Raw genomic sequence first — 19,635 nt, 5'->3', positions numbered from 1 at the left:
TTTTTCTTTCCATATATGCAACTTTCACAAAAATCCATATTGACATATTTCAAACTATGTAAAACTTTTTTTGAATGAATTAATTTCGTAGCTTTCTCACTCATGTGCCCAAGTCTATTGTGTACCAGTGTTGTATCACAATATGTAACAACTAATTGTTCTTCCTACTCAACTGTAGCAATTGTTCTTGAACAATCTTTTTTTTTTTAAACAATCAAAGTAGAAGGAACAGTATAACCTGTATAAAGATATAAGGTGTCTACTTTCACACCTTTTGCTACTACAAGAGAACCTTTTGAAACCTTCCAATTTTTATCATTAAAACTAACTACACAACCTCATCACTGAGTTGTCCTACTGAAATTAAATTACTACTCAGCATTGGAACATGTCTTACCTCATTTAGTAGCCAATGATTCCCATTCTACAACTTAATCTTAACTTTTTCCTTTCCAAAAATCTGACAGGGTTCATTATCCTCCTAATAAACAAGCCCAAAATCCCCTTGGACATAATCAATAAAATAACCTCTATGGGGTGTAGCATGTAATGAAGCACTAGAGTCTAAAACCCATGAATCATCAATGCTTTCTAAAGAAAGAAGCAAAGCATCCTCTTTGGATTTGTTACTTACCACATTTTCCTCCTTGTTCCCTTCTAGTTTATCTCCTTCATTGTTCTTTCAAGTTCAGCAATCTTTCTTATTATGCCCTAGTTTCCCACAATACCAACAATCTCTCAGTCCTATATATTGAGACCTCTTGCCTTTTGACTTTCCTCTTGATTTCCCATGATTTCTAGAATTACTTCCTCTCTCAGTTGTTCTACCTTGACTTTGTGTGTCCAAAGCACTTCCTGATGCAGATCCACTTGAGGTTTTCCTACAAGTTTCCTCACTCAAAATAACATCAATCAAATCATCATATTGTAGGGTATTAGACCTAGAGATTGAATTACTCATAACCATTACCAAATCATTCCAACTTTCAAGAAAAGAACATAAAATCAAGAGAGCCCTAATTTCTTCTTCAAAATTGATACTCACAAAAGATAACTGACTAGTAACAATATTAAACTCATTTAAATGATTTGCAACAAATCCACCTTCTGCCATTTTCATATTAAAAAAATGCTTCATGAGAAATACCTTATTTGAAACAAAGGGCTTTTCATACAATTTTGCTAAAGTTTCCATCAATTCTTTTGACATCTTCACTTTTGTAATGTTAAATGTCACTGATAGTGCCAAGCATAATCAAATGCTTCCAAGTTCCTTTCTCTCTAAAAGATCTCATTCTTCATTTGTCATACTTCCATAGTTATTGGTTTTTCCTTCCAATGGCTTCCATAAATCTTTCTAATAAAGATAGTCTTCCATTTGCATCTTCCATAACTAAAAGTTCTGCCCATTAAACTTGTCAACCTTTAGCTTACCCTCCTATGCCATTGCTCCCACTCAACTATGAGACTTTCCTATAGAGGATCAGTGGAAAAAATCTTGCTCTAATACCACTTGTTAGGATTAACCATGGATAGAAATAATAATTACATGCAAATATAAGAAATATCAAGAAATGATAAATCATATAGAAAATAAAACAAGACACCAAGATTTAACATGGTTCACCCAATCTCAAAGCTACATCCACCAAATAGAAAGTCCAATATTATTACGGTCCAGTGATTACAACCTAATCACAATCTATAATTCCTTATAGCTCAATACTACCACAAGAAGCAATTTTCTCATCACACCTTATGGAAAAATCTCTAACCCTAAGCCATTTTATACAATTATTTTTGTTGCTTTAGGATTACAGTTAATTACAATATGTTGGCCCAAAATTACTGATAAAATATTAGCAATAAAATAGGCCCCCATAAAATATGAAGTATGTATAGTACTTTCTTGATCAGTCACCACAAACTAAGATCCCATGTCATGCTTCCAACCTTTACAAATTCCTTGGCAAATATGTCAAACCTTGTCTTTCTCAACTCTTTCCTTTTTTCCTTTTTTCTTGTCTCTACAACTACCCTTGTGGCTTCTTATATAGTAGCAAGTCTCACAAAACCACCAAGTGGTATTACATAAACCATCTACTACCTAACCCATTGACCCCACATTTAATATTGTGGATTTAATTATTTTCCCCAATATGAAATAATTACATCGAATATTATCACAATGTTACAATACAACTCATAAAGTATATCTCATAGGAACCTTTCCATGTTGCACGTCCATCTAGGTGCTCTTAGGTTACATAATATAATATAATAATATAATATAACAATAGTATTCAATGTGTGCAACACCAATTATCTCAACAATCTCCCACTTGTTTTATACATTGCATAGGGCCAATCTATAGCCACATAAATGAAAAAGGGAATAATCTCTCCTAGAACATCCACCATCATGGATCAATGTACACCAAGTGCTCCATCTTGGTACTTGCAAAAAAAAAAAAGTATCCAGCTTCTCAAACATGAATGATGAAAATACCACTGGACATACATAGAAGCCATCTGAAGTGATGTAGGGGACTCCCATTAATGCCATAAATTCATAACAAAAACAAAAAAATAATAGCATATGTGAGAAAAAGATATGTACTTCTTATTATCATCACAAATGTGGAATTACAAAATTTTCAATTACAATATGCTAACCCAAATGGGCACCTTCATTATAGTAATATGCAAGACAGTACTGCGAACTATCACGCAAAGCAATTCTAGACAATGTTTGGGCCTTTCTTAAATAGACAATTTTATGCCACCCAGGAAGGTTCTAGATGCTCAAACTTAATACCTATGGCTGATAGACCCTAACAATACATATAGAGTCAGCCAAATACATTTTGACAAATTATTTTAGAAATTTTAGTAGCCCAACTTTTAAAGGCCATAACTCACAAACCATTGCTCCGATTGGCTATTATAACTAGTTTTGAGAAATGCCAGCTCCTAACCTACAGCCATGAAACCATGCTAGTGCCCTTCCATCATATTTTTGGACCTCATCCGGGCACTCTAAGGCCTCCAATGGTGAGCCTGAAGATTTTTTTGTAAATTTTTCCACCAAAAATTTGTAATAACTTCTCTAATACTTAAGTTGGAGCAATGAGATTTTTAGTGTAAGCTTATATCTCTAAAATGAACCTTCCTGTAGAAAATGAGAACATTCTAAGCTCATATGACAAACTTACTAAAAATAGCAAGCTTCTAGAAATAGCAACCTCCCTATCTACTAGTCCTTATAAGAAAATAGAAAAGACTGAAAATAAAAATATTTTTAGGTGATGCAAGATTGCTTATACACCCAAGATGCTCCTGCATCACGAAGAGAAAGCCACCCAACCTATCACATTAGAAGATCATAAAATCATGTACCAACTAAATCCAAAGGTAATCACATGTATCCATAGGTGTCAAAATCCATAGGTAAAAGAATACCCACAACAAGTGCCAAACCCATCCAACTATCCATACCTCCAAAGGTATACCAAGTGAATCTCACATCTTTGAGATATCTAATCAGTAACCTGTAATCACAAACATCAAGAGAAATACCTACCACATTTATACCAAGAAACTTGTGCTATAAATGATAATGTCAAATCTATAACCAATCCACTCACAACATCTCAAAGAAGTTAATCCATGTAGTATTAAGTATATCCACAACACATATATAAACTAATAACCTACAAGAATAACTCTCCTAACAAGTATCCTACACTCACCCAAGTTCTCCATAACCAACAAAGGAAAAATATAAATGAATAACCATGTCATCTCTCACATGACATACATGAGCACAAACTAGTGATCACAATCTCTAACAAATCTCAAATTCAATGTAAGTACAACTGAACATATGGGAAGATAACTAAGGCCAAAGAGAAACCATGCAAATCATAACTTGTATCATGTCCTTCAATGCACATCTCTAGATATAAATTGTGTAAGTATGATCTCCTCCATAAAACCAACCAAGAAGCCACAACAACACCCATACCATACCATATAACTAATCATGGATGTAAGCCTCTCACAAGAAGATCAAACTCATAAACTATTCCTAAATCAAAGAATAAACATTCTTAATTTAAGGAATATGCCCAATATAAAACCATCTCCCAAACTGAACTAGCATAACAACATATGCACATGGAGATAACCAATGCTAAACCATCTCTCAAATGAACCCTCCAAATTTAAATCAATTACAATAGCTCAAGATCCATATCATGAAAGAAAAGCATAAATACAATGTGCCTATGAGAAAAAATGTTCTATGCCTCTCAAGTAGCAAACCATCAAGTAGACAAAGAGTCAGGAATGAGAATTCTCATCAAGATATCCAAGTCTCCAACCAAGACTTATCTAATAAAAATATCATCTCAAGTCATATCAAGTCAATGCCTCTCAGAATTTATGCTAAGACCATCAACCATCTCAACAAATACTTCTCTAATCTAAGAGAAATCAACATCACCACCATCTAACTAAACCAAGATCAATGTCAAAGTTCCAACACGGCCTCAAGAACATAAACATGACAACATGATCTAACCAGCTATCAACCAAAGAGATAACATGCTCCATATGAACTTACCTTAAAATGTCAAAAATCTAAATGCATATCAAGAGTATACCATGACACATAATGAAACCATCCTCACACCAAGGATAACATGTCAAATGAAAGCATAAACTACACCTTTACCAAGAACCCCATGAGTCCTCAAGATGCAACCATCTCCACACACTATGAAAAAAACCATGTCCACAAATCATGAATAACCATCTCCATATACCATGAATATAACAAGTGTACCATGCAAATGTCAAAGATGCTTCTGCAGCAATAGAATCTAAGACAAACCTCCAACATCTGCAAACACTCGATAAATATATCAATGCAAAAAGCTCTCACTCAATCATGGTACCAAGTCATCCATGGCATCATAAACTCCATCTCCTACATGAATATCCTCTAGTTCTACACTTACATAATCAAAGTGTTAGTACCAAGTGAAAAATCAAGAAGATACAAACCTAACTAGGAACTAATCCTACACTTCCACCTCATCATTGTTACAAGATCCCACTAAACCATATATCTAAGCTATCCATAAAATCATGATGAAAAAACCATCCTCTAACCATGTGAATCAACCAAGGCATCAAACCACCAAATAATGCAAAGTATGCTTCATGAGCTCCTCAAAAGAAACCAAATGATCATGATCCTCAACCAAGAAGATATAACACCATAATAAAATTAGGAATTTAAACCAATGAACATCAAGGATGTACCTATATATCCAATCATTTCATGCCAAAATCCATGACACCATGATCACATCCATGAACTAATCATCTACCTCTCAAAGTCTTTAATCTGTTAGCATAAAATAGTCAACCACAATTCTCCACCATGACTATATATGGTAATAACATCTCATCCCTTTTCTATGAATAAAAATTGGCAAATCATGTGACTAAGGAAATAGATAACCCAAATCCAAGCCACCAATCTAAATATGTATCAATAATGAAAGATTAATGAGAAAAGACAAACCATATCCCAGCCATAAATGCAACCTATAAGTATAGACTGCTTACAACACTACACAACTTGTAGACCTAACAAGTCATCATACATATCCAAACCAAATATTGATAATCATATCATCATGAATTGATTATACAATGAGATCAAATCTAAATCTCTAAAATATACAATGTCATAAACTCACAATATTACCATAGTCTATATATATATATATATATATTGTTCAATCAATATATCACCAAATAAATCATGCAAAACCTGCACAAAATCTGAACCAATGTGTAGATTTCTCCAAGAAATTTTTTTGTTACTACTCAAAGTCCAAAATCTGACTTTGTATGTCGAAGTTATGCCCTAATCTATACTCAAATTTAAAGTTACAAGCCTCACAAGATCGAGCTCGAAATGGACTTAGAGCACCTTGGAGGCTACTCAATATGGGGTGGCCGCGGACGATGGATGGTCTTTATGGCTAGAACAAGGGTGTTACTAGGGTTCACCCACCCATCCATAACTAATGGCACTGACGATTTGATGCCAACATCAGTGGTTTCAAAGTTTTATAAGGAATTAATTTTATATAGGCTTTGAGAGTTTCATAAGAAATTAATGAATGATGAATTATCTCCAATCTTTTGAAAGTTTCATATGTTAAGTTTTTCAAAAGGTGGAGAATTTGGTTTTTGAATAAGAGGTCATAAGTTCAAATTTAATAAAATTATTCTAGATTATAAAAGTTTCATTCCTTTCTCTCTATATGAAAATAAAAAGAGGTGTGCCCAATGTTGAAAATGACAACAACAAAATAAGAAAATAATAAATAAAATTTACTTATTTTATTTATTTTTTCTTATTTGAATATAATATTAGTTCAATATAATGGCTTTGATTTAAATGTTAAAAAATTGTTTTTTTTTTTTGACTTAATAGATAAACTAGGATATATATGGACACAAATTTACTTTGAGTTTATACAAATAGATTAGATAAATGTAGCAAAGCACACAAGTATTTGTCTTATTTTCAATTAGTTTGATAGAAATGGTTTTAATAATCATAATGTCAGCTCTGTCAAATAAGAATAAATCCAAACTTGTAATAAGATATCTGAAAGCAATTATCTTTCATTGTCTCCTTGTTTCAATACTCATATAGCTATAAATGCTCTTAAAATTGTCATTATAGCCTTGTATCACATGCAAATATGATTTGCAAGAACTTGTTCAATATCTTCCTCTTATAATTCCTTACAAAGAACCTACCAAAATACAAATTAGGGATATATAACTAATTTCACCTGTCTTTTTCATTATTACAAAAACCATATACAAAAAAACTTCACATTTTACATCATAAATCTTAGGAATTCTCCCCAATACCTTGCACCCCCCCCCCCCCACCCCCTCGCACTCTTCATGATGTACCTACATTCCAATATCATAAAAAATATTAGTAAATTGTTGTATTAAACAAGATAATCATCGGTTCATCTAATCATTATGAAAAAAATAACATAAGAAGTAAATATACGTAATCAAGTGTTCTAGTAGGGTCCTCTCTCTGTTTTAGGATCTCCAACAGGGCTTTATGATCAGCATTAGTAATAGTAAAAAGTTCTTTTACTTTTGGTCTTCCTTGATGCTTCAACAACTTTACATTTGTTGCTATAATAAGATGTGAATATATGAGAATTATTTTATGCTTCTAATAGTCTTTGAATGCAGGAGTTCCATTCCTTCTAAGCATGTATGTTCGCAGCCATGTTCCAATGACAACCACTGAACCAGTAGGATATGTGAATCCATCATCATCTATGATCGGTTGTGCAAGCTTTTGTTTACCTCTTACATAACATGCTAACCAATAATCGGATTTCTCATCATTCCCCTGTGGTGCAACCAATGCAAAGATATTTCCTAGCTAAAGAAGATTTGATAGATGGTTATGCTCAAGTGAACTTTCCATGTCATAATTTATGATAGAGGGTATGATAGAAAATGGAGTGAGATAATGTGGAGCTCATGTATCCACCCACTCACTTGACTTACAATGATCTCAATCACACTGAAAAAAACTAGGACAAAAGCAAGCTAGTTGTCATGTCCAAATGGTCCATGTACTAGAATCAAAGCTCCAAAATTAATGCATTTTTTATGAGTCTCATTGTAGTACAATCTGATCTATCACCTATGGGCCATTCCTCAACCAACCAAAAGAACCTGTGTACCACTGAATCAATAGTCCCCCCCTATGATAATGTTAAACTACACCAATCAACAATGCTATGAGCATCAAGAAGCTCTGCTACTAAAATCTTCAATTGCTCCTTAACTAGAACTCTCTTCACACATGCCCCTGCTCCATCATGTTCCCCTTCCCATGGCCAGACTCAAAAAAAAATCCAAATATGAGGTGCCCCCCTCTCTACATGCATCTCACACAACCAATAAAACATGTGAGCATTCTTGAATTGACCTGTATAGTTATCTAACAAAATGATATGTCTATCCATAGCAATTGTATGCTCTTGTAAGAAATCAAAATAGTTCTCGAAACAATGTTGCACAAACTCATGAGAGTGAGATCTATCATCAATCATATAAAAATGATACTCTCTAATAATCTTTCGATTATCTTCCACACTATCAGAGGCATGTCTATATGTTGTGTGGATGAAAATAGCAATCTAAATGGAGTTGTAATACTAAGATTGTGTCTCATTTTGAGGTTGCAATGTGTAGTTCTCAGCAAAATCAACAACTGATATAATAGTTCCAATGGGAAAAGTATCCTTACACATTATAAATTGTTGATCCAATCACTGAGACCTATGACTATGTCTTGCATACTTGTAGAAAAGATTTGCCTTAAAATCTGAAATAAAACTAGCCACACTAATTTCTTTTCCAACCAATTCACATCTAGAGCCCTCACCCCCACTCTTCAATGTGTATTTCACCATTTCATATACCTTTTTTTTTACTATTGTCTTTCTAAGATTGTGTTCACACCCCTCATGGAAACATGTTTCAAACTTGGATAAGCCACCACATTCTAAACACTTCTCATTTAAGTAAGCATTTCTATAAAAGAAACAACCATCAACTCTAAGATATAAAAATTGATCTAGCGAGTCTCTTGATGATTTTGGAAGCCCACTAGCACCAAAATTATCCAAAATTTCTTTGCTATGTAAAGTAGAATGGATGGAGCATAATAGTTCATGGTGCATAGAAAACTCGACATGATATTTGCAACAACATGTATTTCAAATTTTAAGTGGCACACAATAAAATGGCTTCAAAGATTCAAAAGCCCTTTGTGATATATGAAAACTTGGATGACTCTCTCTAAATTATTTGAACAACATAGTTTGGCTTACCTCCAAATAGTGTTTAGGATGTGGCGTGTGATCTCTGATGCCAATTCTCAACTTTAACACATCTTTAGCATTGGGTGATACTCGTGAGCTAGAGTGCCAAAATTTTGTAATTTCTTCCTTCACATCATTGGATAGCTTCTTATCAAAATGTGGAAGTCTCCCACCAAAATCCCATATTTCATTTTGAAGAGGATCATCAATTCTCTCTCATCAACTAAGTGTTTTTTTCAAAGTAGTATGATTTAGGTTCAAGTCAATACAAGTTTGTCTCATATATCTACCCTTTCTCAAATGATGACTACCAAAGAAGTTGTAATAACCCTTTGAGTAGCTCTCTTATCCTTCTCCCTACTATTTTTCCCAATGCTATTGAAAGCACTGAAAAGATTCTTCACAATAATGGCATTTCTTTCCAACTTTTTATTGACACGAATCTTCAATTTGGAAAGCATAGGTCTCATTTTTTGCATCTTTAATAAGTGCATAAAAATCTAACATTACTCCACCACTATCTTGTTGCCAAAAAACATCTTATATAGTATTGAAGCCCATAACCGAATGGTTCTTTCTAATTTTTTTCCTTCCAAATTGGTAATAATCATTTCATCAATTTCAATTATCCATTTTGGTGTTCTAGAACCTTTATTTCAATTATAATTAGGAGATATGTAAGGTTCTTGTGCATTAGGTTTATGTGCATTGTCATGTTCGGTATGGTCAATTATGAAATTTACATTATGACCTGGTAGCATTTCATTCTCAAAATTTTAATTCTCTAAATTTTCAATTCTAGCATTATCATTTTCAATTGGTAAATTTTCATTCCCCAAATGCACATATTCATTATCTAACTCTATGATTTCACCTTCGACTAATTCATCGTCAACTTGACTCACATTTAACATACCTTTTCTTTTCCTTTGGTGTTCTACTTTGTCCCTTTCCCTATATGTTGCAATGTCTTCATTGGATACCTTCCTTTTGAGTTTAACCTTTCGATGACTGCTGCTCCCCATTCAGATGACAATATCAAACACCTAGGGATATATTATCAAACTTTCTTGGATTGTTTGGGTCCCAAAATGTGACTTTTCCTAAAGCCCATGAAAAAGGCCCACAAAAATCAATGTTGTCAGGTTTGCAGTCACAGGGAATATTTTGGAAAAATCATGCCAATAAAATCATGTATCTGATTTCAAATCAGATACTCGATTTGAAATTAGATATCCGATATTGGGTCAATATTGGAGGGAAAAATGAATTACTATAATGAATTAGCTTATAATGTATTATTATATTATATTATATTATTATTAAATCTAATAATATATGTTATTATTATTATAATCTATAAATATTATATATATATATATGAAATTATTATATTATATTATTATTAAATATAATAACATAAAATATGTTATTAATATTATGACCTATGTTAACTATTAATATATAATAATATATTATGTTATTATTATTATTATTATCTATAAATATAATATATATTAATATATATATATATATATATATATATGATTATTATATTATATTATTATTATTTTTACTATATTATTATTAGATATAATAATGTAATATATTACATATGTTATTAATATATATTAATATATATTATTATTAAATATAACAACATATAATGATATTGTTGTTGTTGTTATTATTATTATTATTATTATGACCTATGATCCATTTGGTTGGTTATAATGAATTGAGAGGGGTCACGGGTTAACCTATGTCCCTAGGGGTCCTAGGACCCTTAAGGACGCATTTGGTTTGTTATAATGCGTCCAGAGGGGTCACAGGTTAACCTATGACCCCTCTCGAGGCATTTCATGACAACTTATGTCCCTAGGGGCCCTAGGACCCCTAGGGATGCATTTGTTTTTTTATAATGCATTGAGAGGGGTCACAGGTTAACTTATGACCCCTCTCGATGCATTTCATAACAACCTATGTCCCAAGGGGTCCTAGGACCCCTAGGGACACATTTGGTTTGTCATAATGCGTTGAGCCTCTCGATGCATTTCATGACTACCTATGTCCTTAGGGGTCCTAGGAACCCTAGGGACACATTTGGTTGATTATAATGCGTCGAGAGGGGTCATAGGTTCCTCGATGTATTTCATGACAACCTATGTCCCTAGGGGTCCTAGGACCCCTAGGGATGCATTTGGTTGGTTCCAATGCGTCAAGAGGGGTCATAGGTTAAGCTATGACCCTAATCAACATATTTCATGATAACGTATGTCCCTAGGGGCCCTAGGACCCCTAAGGATGCATTTGGTTTGTTATAATGCATCGAGAGGGGTCATAGGTTAACCTATCACCTTGATCGATGCATTTCATGATAATGTATGTCCCTAGGGGCCCTAGAACCCCTAGGGATGCATTTGGTTGGTTATAATGCATCAAGAGGGGTCACAAGTTAACCTATGACCCCTCTCAATGTATTTCATGACAACCTATGTGACGCATTTGATTTGTTATAATGCGTCAAGAGGAGTCATAGGTTAACCTATGACCCCTCTCGACACATTTCATGACAACTTATGTCCCTAGGGGTCCTAGGACCCCTAAGGATGTATTTGGTTTGTTATAATGCGTACTTATGACCCCTCTCGATGCATTTCATGACAACCTATGTCCCTAGGGGTCCTAGAGCCCCTAAGGACACATTTGGTTGTTCCAATGCATCTAGAGGGGTCATAGGTTAATTTATGACCCTGATTGAGGCATTTTATTATAATGTATGTCCCTAGGGGCCCTACGACCCCTAGGGATGCATTTGATTTTTTATAATGCGTCAAGAGGGGTCATAGGTTAACCTATGATCCTCTCAATGCATTTCATGATAAATGTATGTCCCTAGGGGCCCTAGGACCCCTAGGGATGCATTTGGTTGTTTATAATGCATTGAGAGGGGTCATAGGTTAACCTATGACCCCTCTCAATGCATTTCATGACAACCTATGTCCCTAGGGGTCCTAGGACCCCTAGGAATGCATTTGGTTAGTTCTAATGTGTCTAAAGGGGTCATAGGTTAATCAATGCATTTCATTATAACGTATGTCCCTAGGGGCCCTAGGACCCCTAGGGACGCATTTGGTTTGTTATAATGTGTCAAGAGGGGTCATAGGTTAACCTATGACCCCTCTCAACACATTTTATGAGAACCTATATCCCTAGGGGTCCTAGATCCCCTAGGAATGTACTTGGTTGGTTCTAATGCATCTAGAGGGGTCATAGGTTAATCTATGATCTTGATTGATGCATTTTATGATAACGTATGTTCTAGGGGCCCTCCAACCCCTAGGGATGCATTTGATTTGTTATAATGTGTCGAGAGGGGTCATAGGTTAATTTATGACCCTAATCGATGCATTTCATGATAATGTATGTCCCTAGGGGCCCTAGGACCCGTAGGGATGCATTTGGTTTGTTATAATGCGTCAAGACCTATGACCCCTCTCGACGCATTATAACCAATAAAATGCATCCCTAGGTGTCCTATGACCTCTCTTTATGCATTTGGTTGGTTCTAATGCATTTAGAGGGGTCATATGTTAACCTATGACCCCTCTCAACATATTTCATGACAACCTATGTCCCTAGGGGTCCTAGAGCCCCTAAAGATGCATTTGATTGGTTCCAATGCATCAAGCTCAATTGATGTATTTCATGATAACGTATGTCCCTAGAGTCCCTTAGACCCCTAGGGATGCATTTAGTTTGTTATAATGTGTCAAGAGGGGTCATAGGTTAACCTATGACCCCATCAATGTATTCCATGATAATGTATGTCCCTAGGGGCCCTAGGACCCCTAAGGATGCATTTGGTTGGTTATAATGCATCAAGAGGGGTCATAGGTTGACATATTTCATGATAACGTATGTCCCTAGGGGTCCTAAGACCCTTAGGGATGCATTTGGTTGGTTCCAATGTGTCTAGACCTATGACCCCTCTCAATGCATTTTATGACAACCTATGTCCCTAGGGGTCCTAGGACCCCTAGGGATGAATTTGGTTTGTTATAATGCATTAAGAGGGGTCATAAGCTAACCTATGATCTCTCTCAACACATTTCATGAAAACCTATGTCCCTAGGGGCCCTACGAGCCCTAGGGACACATTTGGTTTGTTATAATGTGTCGAGAGGGGTCACAGGTTAACCTATGACCCCTCTCGATGAATTTCATGACAACCTATGTCCCTAAGGGTCGTAGGACCCCTAGGGATGCATTTGGTTTGTTATAATACATCAAGAGGGGTCATAGGTTAACCTATTACTCCTCTCGACACATTTCATAACAACCTATGTCCCTAGGGGTCCTAGGACCCCTAAGAACACATTTGGTTGGTTCCAATGCATTGAGAGGGGTCATAGGTTAATCTATGACCCCAATCGACACATTTCATGATAACGTATGTCCCTAAGGGTCCTAGGGCCCCTAGGGATGCATGTGGTTGGTTCTAATGAGTCCAGAAGGGTTGTAGGTTACCTATGACCCCTCTTAATGCATTTCATCACAATGTATGTCCCTAGGAGCCCTAGGAGCCCTAGGGACCCATTAGGAATGCATCAAAAGGGGTCACTAGGGGCCCTAGGGACATATGTTGTCATGAAATGCGTCGATAGATGTCATAGGTTGACCTATGACCCCTTTTGATGCATTTTATGACAATATTATATTTATTAATAATATAATATTGTATATTTTAATATAATAACAACATATTATTAGATTATATAACAATAATAAGCATATATGTTACTAGATTATAGATTTAATAATAATAACCATATATATTATTATATATAATAATAGTCATATAATATTACTATATATATTTAATAAGAATAATATTTATCATATATATTACTATATTATATTTAGTTATAATAATTATTATTATATTTATAGCTATATTATATTTAATAATAATAATCATACATATTACTATAATATAATAATAATTATAATAATAGTTAATAATAATAATATCAATGTCCACACTTCCCCCAAATAAATTTCCCTATAAAACACTCTAAAGTTTCCCTCTCAAATTTATTTAATCTCAAATTTCCCTCCCTCCAAATTTGCAATTGGAAATCCTCTCCTCTCAAATTTCCCTCTAAATTTCAATTGAAAAATCTTGGACCTGATCGGATACCTGATTTGAATTCAGGTATCTGATTAGCCTTGGTATTTACCAAGCCTATTTGGTCAACCCAAAAAATGTGTTTCAGAAGGGTTTCACTGACACTCAAATGTCGGGTAGCCATCTGACAATTTTATTTTCATCGAAATTGAATGAAACAAAAAAGGCTTTTTTATAACACTCTCGAGATTCCATCGATATAATTGCTATCAAATTCTAAGTTTGATAAGTATTTATTAGTTAATTTTCAATGAAGATGATTATAAAGTGTTGATTGACATAATGATTGAAAAAAACTATAACTTTCAAATGGTATAACATTTTTTAAATCCAAAAGTTGCATCACATTCTATGCTTTGCCTAGTATACGGAAAAAAAAAAAAAATTGGTAAAGTTTTCTATTAGTTAAGGTGGTCAGACACGAGAGTTTTTTTTCGAAAAAATTTTAGTAGAAAATTCATATTTAATTATTTATTTGGAATAAAAATACCCAAACATATGCATCACATCTGGGCATGAGTCTACTTTTTATATCTATAATTATATTTAAAAAATATTATCATTTGATTTTGATTAAGGTGGTCAAACATACACCTACTTTTTATTTTCGCCCTGAAATTTTCATAGTACTACATTAAAATCCAAACTTTTGACCAATCAATTATTTTTTCTCTAGATAAGGCCTAGTAGTTTAGAAACTACATTCAATTTCCTACAAATTATTTTCTTACAACTTTTTGATATAAAGTCTAGAGCCACTTTAAAATTATGTGTCAAGTTGACATAACCCTAATTTGTTGGTTTTTCACTGCCACGTAAGGCCATAGTTTGGTTGACCATGATCCTGCAGATACCCATATTCAACATGTAGAAATATCTTTATCATTTATTTGAACTACATTATCCTTCAACCATCTTACTTATGAATAATTCAACATCTTGTGCTTCTCTCTCCATAACTTTAGGCAAGTCCTAAAGTGTGACATTCTACATCAATTTGTAAGATGTTTTGATCAAAATATTTGATGGAGAGCTCCATATTAGTTTAATTAGCCTTAGGAAAATCACCCCCAATTTATTGTTGATCTCCAATTCATGCCACCAATTAGTGTGAAACACTTAGTCAATTCTAAGGCACAGGTGGTCATTCATCACTACAATCAAGCCATCTTACTAAGACAAAGTATTGTATAAGGACTTGTTCATATTTTAGTATAAGCCGAGTTATCCTACTATTGCCAAGAAATCTAGTGGTCATCGAGTGCTTCAAAGTATGCCAAGATAATTATGTTAGTTGTTTGACATGTGTATGCCAAGATGTCATCTTGTGTTGAGCAGAGTTAGTGTCAAGTGACAACATATGAAGAATAATTATGATTGAACATCAAAATGTTTATTTACTGAGTAAGCCAGTTTTGGTATATGTGTTTGGAATGGCACAAATACTTAGGTAAACTATTTGGGTTGACTTCTATGAATGATTTAATGACTTTAGAGATAATTATCAAGATTCTTACACATTGTATTTTATCATTAATCCCTATGCAAGTCCAACTAATCAAGAGAAACGAATGCATAAAAGGAAAAAGAGATGAATCTAGATTGTTGATCTTCGTCTAGATGGTTCATTTTTTGTCTATTTAAGGAGGATCCAAACCCTAAATATTATAGAGAAGTGTGTGTGTGTGTGTGTGTGTGTGTGTGTGTGTGTGTGTGTGTGTTAGAAGAAAATACTAGGAAGAGTGACCGAGCAGAGTAGTGAAGGGAAGAAAAAAGTTATGTTAGATTTGAGATAAGATTAGAGTTGTAAAGAGGAGATCCATTATCAAAATTTAAAGTGAAAACTAAAGGATTAGGTACAGATAAATTCTAGCAAGTGGATCTAGGTGAATTTCTTAACAGAGTGGTCTTAACATTCCTTTGTAAATCTCCTAATAGAGTGCTTGCTTCATTCTAAGCTTAAATCCTTTAATCAAGATAGATTGAAAAATTTTGTAATCTCTTAGCAAGGTAGACCCCTCACAAGGTAGATCAGCATAAGTGATCAAACTTATAGCCTTAACAAGTGAACTTTATTATTGTAGTAGTAAATATTTGTGGGTGTCATCCCCATCCTGGTTTTACATTCACCTTGGAGGGTTTTTAGGTAATTCTGATATCCCCACTTTGTGAATATAATTTAATAAAGGGTCAAATAATTAAATGATATTGAAATGAACAATTAATATATTTTGAAATAGAGTTCATATAATTATAATATAATCTTAATTATATTATAATTACAAGATGATAATAAAAATTTAATAGAATAATACGAAAGTAAAAGGTAAATAATTATAATTTATATATATATACATATATATATATATATATACATATATATATATATATATATACATATATATATATATATATATATATATATATATATATATATATATATATATATATATATATATATATATATATATATATCATAATAACAAAATATAAACTATCTGTATTGCATAAAATGTAATAAACAAAATAAACATTAAGAAACTAACATCTATTCCTACATAATTATGCAAACCTCAAAATATGCAAGAGAACATGAAAATAAACATAACATGAAAATCAAAGTAGCACTATGCAAACCTCACAAAATCATCAAGTGTAGATGATTTCACATTATGGGATGTGGTTGCTCACAAATCCTGCAGCATAACAATGAGGTAGATGGTGCTTGTGGAAATGAGGAGAGGAATCTCCTTTTATAGGAAAAGAGATGAAACAAACAGCTGAGATTCAATGCAAGATGAATGGCTAGGATCTCTCAGGATCAATGAGGTGTCCATGAGGTGGAGGCCAAGTAGACTCCAAGTGGATTAGGGTTTTGACCAATTCAAAAGGGGGAAAGATGCTCACACATGTGTGAGCAACCTTTGATGTGACATGTCTATGACAGGTGTAAGAGGGTTGGAGGCTCAAGGTTTCACACACATGTGTGAGACACCTTTGAAAGTGATGGGTCAATGACATGTGTAAGAGGTGTGGAAGATCATGTTTCTCACACATGTGTGAGACACATTTGGTTCACATGTGAAGGGGGACAAGTGTGTAAGTGTGTAAGAGTCACATGTCACATGTGACTAGGGTTTGCTAATCCTTTGATTAGGATTGTGCAAATGATCAATGATGCGATTAGATGAGAAATTAGGATTAATTAGTAGATAAGTGATTTGACCTAAGTTAGAAGGGTGGGTTAGGTTAGGAAGTGAGGTTAGGTGAGGATTAAAGTTAGGAGCCATGTGCTCAAATAGAATTAAATTTAATATTTAATTCCAAGTGGGATTGGGAAAGGATTAATTAAGTAAACGAAGTACTTAATTAAAGTGAATGGGTTAGCATGCAAGGGGAATAGGTTAGGATTTAAATAAACCTTAGTTTATTTAAATCAAGGAAAGGTGAACATAATTAAATAAATGTAAATTTATTTAATTAAATGTAGGGTAATTAAATAAATAATAAATATCTATTTAATTGGCTAGGATAAGGGATTTGGACAATTTTAGGTGTCTACACTATCCAATTTGATAACCTTAAGCTGCCATCCAAAAGACATGACTGGTCAAGTATGTGTATATAAAATACATGAACCAAGAAGTGAAGAAGTGGGGAAGATGGATGGACAAGGTAAGAATTTGAAGCCACTGCTGAGAAAAGACAAATGAAAGGAAAGGAGTAAGAGACAAAGTCATCGAATAAGGAAATTGTAGATTAGAAAACATTGTCATGTTGCACCCATATGACCAAACTATTAGACTTCCAATAGACGGTACACACCTCTATTCAATAGAGACATTCTAAGCATTAGCAACATCCATGATATCTAGTTTAAGTTGTCTTACATAATTTTCAAACATCCATATAACAAGAATGTTCAAATTTGCATGAGGGAGACACTCAGTATTACATTAATCAAAATCTCATAACTAGAGCCACTACATAAATACCATGAAATAAAAAATGATTATTGATTGAGTAGCATAGAGAGATAGTTACACACAAGGAATGAAAAGCCACCATTGAAGACATCAAATTAGATTAGAAGGAAGAATAAGAGATAAGACAGGTAGAAGAGTCCACAATAACTAGGAACTGTCTTATCTATCATTTCATACTTATATTTTTGGCATTGGAGTTATTTAGAACCTGCAGTATATGCATAACCAATTTATAGCCTACTAGAAAAGTTTATTATCTATTATTCATTTTTGGATATGTCTTTAGAAGAATATTCCTTTGGCATACAATTAATTGGAAGGATTTAAATTAGAGAAGGACCTAGGTGCATAAATCAATAATTTATATATGTACAAGTCTTGACTCCAATTCAAAGATAGTTTGTGTCATTGTAAGGAATTAGTTTATCATTGCATATTCTTTCCAAAAGTCACCACATTGCATATAGTGTCACTATATATATAGTATCAAATCACTTATCATACATCTAAGTGAGCATTTGAGGGACTAAGGTTATTGATAAGAGCAATCATTTAAAATAATCCAAGATATTAGTCCTTATTCCTCGAATCATTCTTAGAGGAGACATCTCAGAGGTATTAGAGCAATAATCTTGACATCCTGTAAGTGAAGGCTTATGGAAACTTACAAGATGAGGAAAAATAAAACAACAATGAATGACTTATAAAATGAAGTGAGATCCTATATGGAGAAAAATAATCAAACCAATCATACCATATTGAATCAAATGAAAAAATCAAATCAAGCACCTCTCCAAGTGCTGCAAGATATGGGGAATTCTATCAACAATTTGAGAGGTCAACCTAACCAGGAAAGAGAGACTAACTCCACTCACTCAGAAAATAATAATGTCTTTTTTACAACCAAAATACCACAAACATAATTCTTACATAGAGTGGATTTACCAAGAAAAGAAGATGGAATAGAACAACCATAACTAGAACTAAAGAAATTACAAGGGCATATGCAGCTCTAGAACCTAACCATAGAGAACTAATATCTTTCAGAGAAAATTGTGATGATAAATGAAGGGAGACATCTAGAAGGACTATAAATGAAGAACGCAAACATAAAATTAACAAAATAAAGCTTCCACATTTTGATGGTTCAGAAAAGATTACACCATGCCAGTGGTTAGAAAAATTAAACACATTTTTATTCTAAATCCCATGATGGAAGAGGATGCCTTACAATTCTCTATAGTACATCTAGAGGGAGAAGAAATTGATTGGTGGACCCATGGGCATATCTCACTGGGACATAAAGATATAAAATCCTATGAAGAATTCTCCAAAAATCTCATTCACAGATTTGATGATAAGGACATCGAATGGTATTTCAAAAAGCTAACTCAACTCAGAAAAATTGGAATAGTGGAAGACTATGCTAGAAACTTCCAAGAGTTATCAATTGTGGTTCTAGATTTTTCACAAAAGATACTCTCTCATATGTTTA

This window comes from Cupressus sempervirens, chromosome 3, assembly GCF_028749045.1.
Source record: "Cupressus sempervirens isolate cs-2001-9-10 chromosome 3, ASM2874904v1, whole genome shotgun sequence".
Classification (NCBI taxonomy): Eukaryota; Viridiplantae; Streptophyta; class Pinopsida; order Cupressales; family Cupressaceae; genus Cupressus; species Cupressus sempervirens.
The sequence above is the reverse complement of the archived record's forward strand: the minus strand, read 5'-3'. Positions refer to the sequence as shown.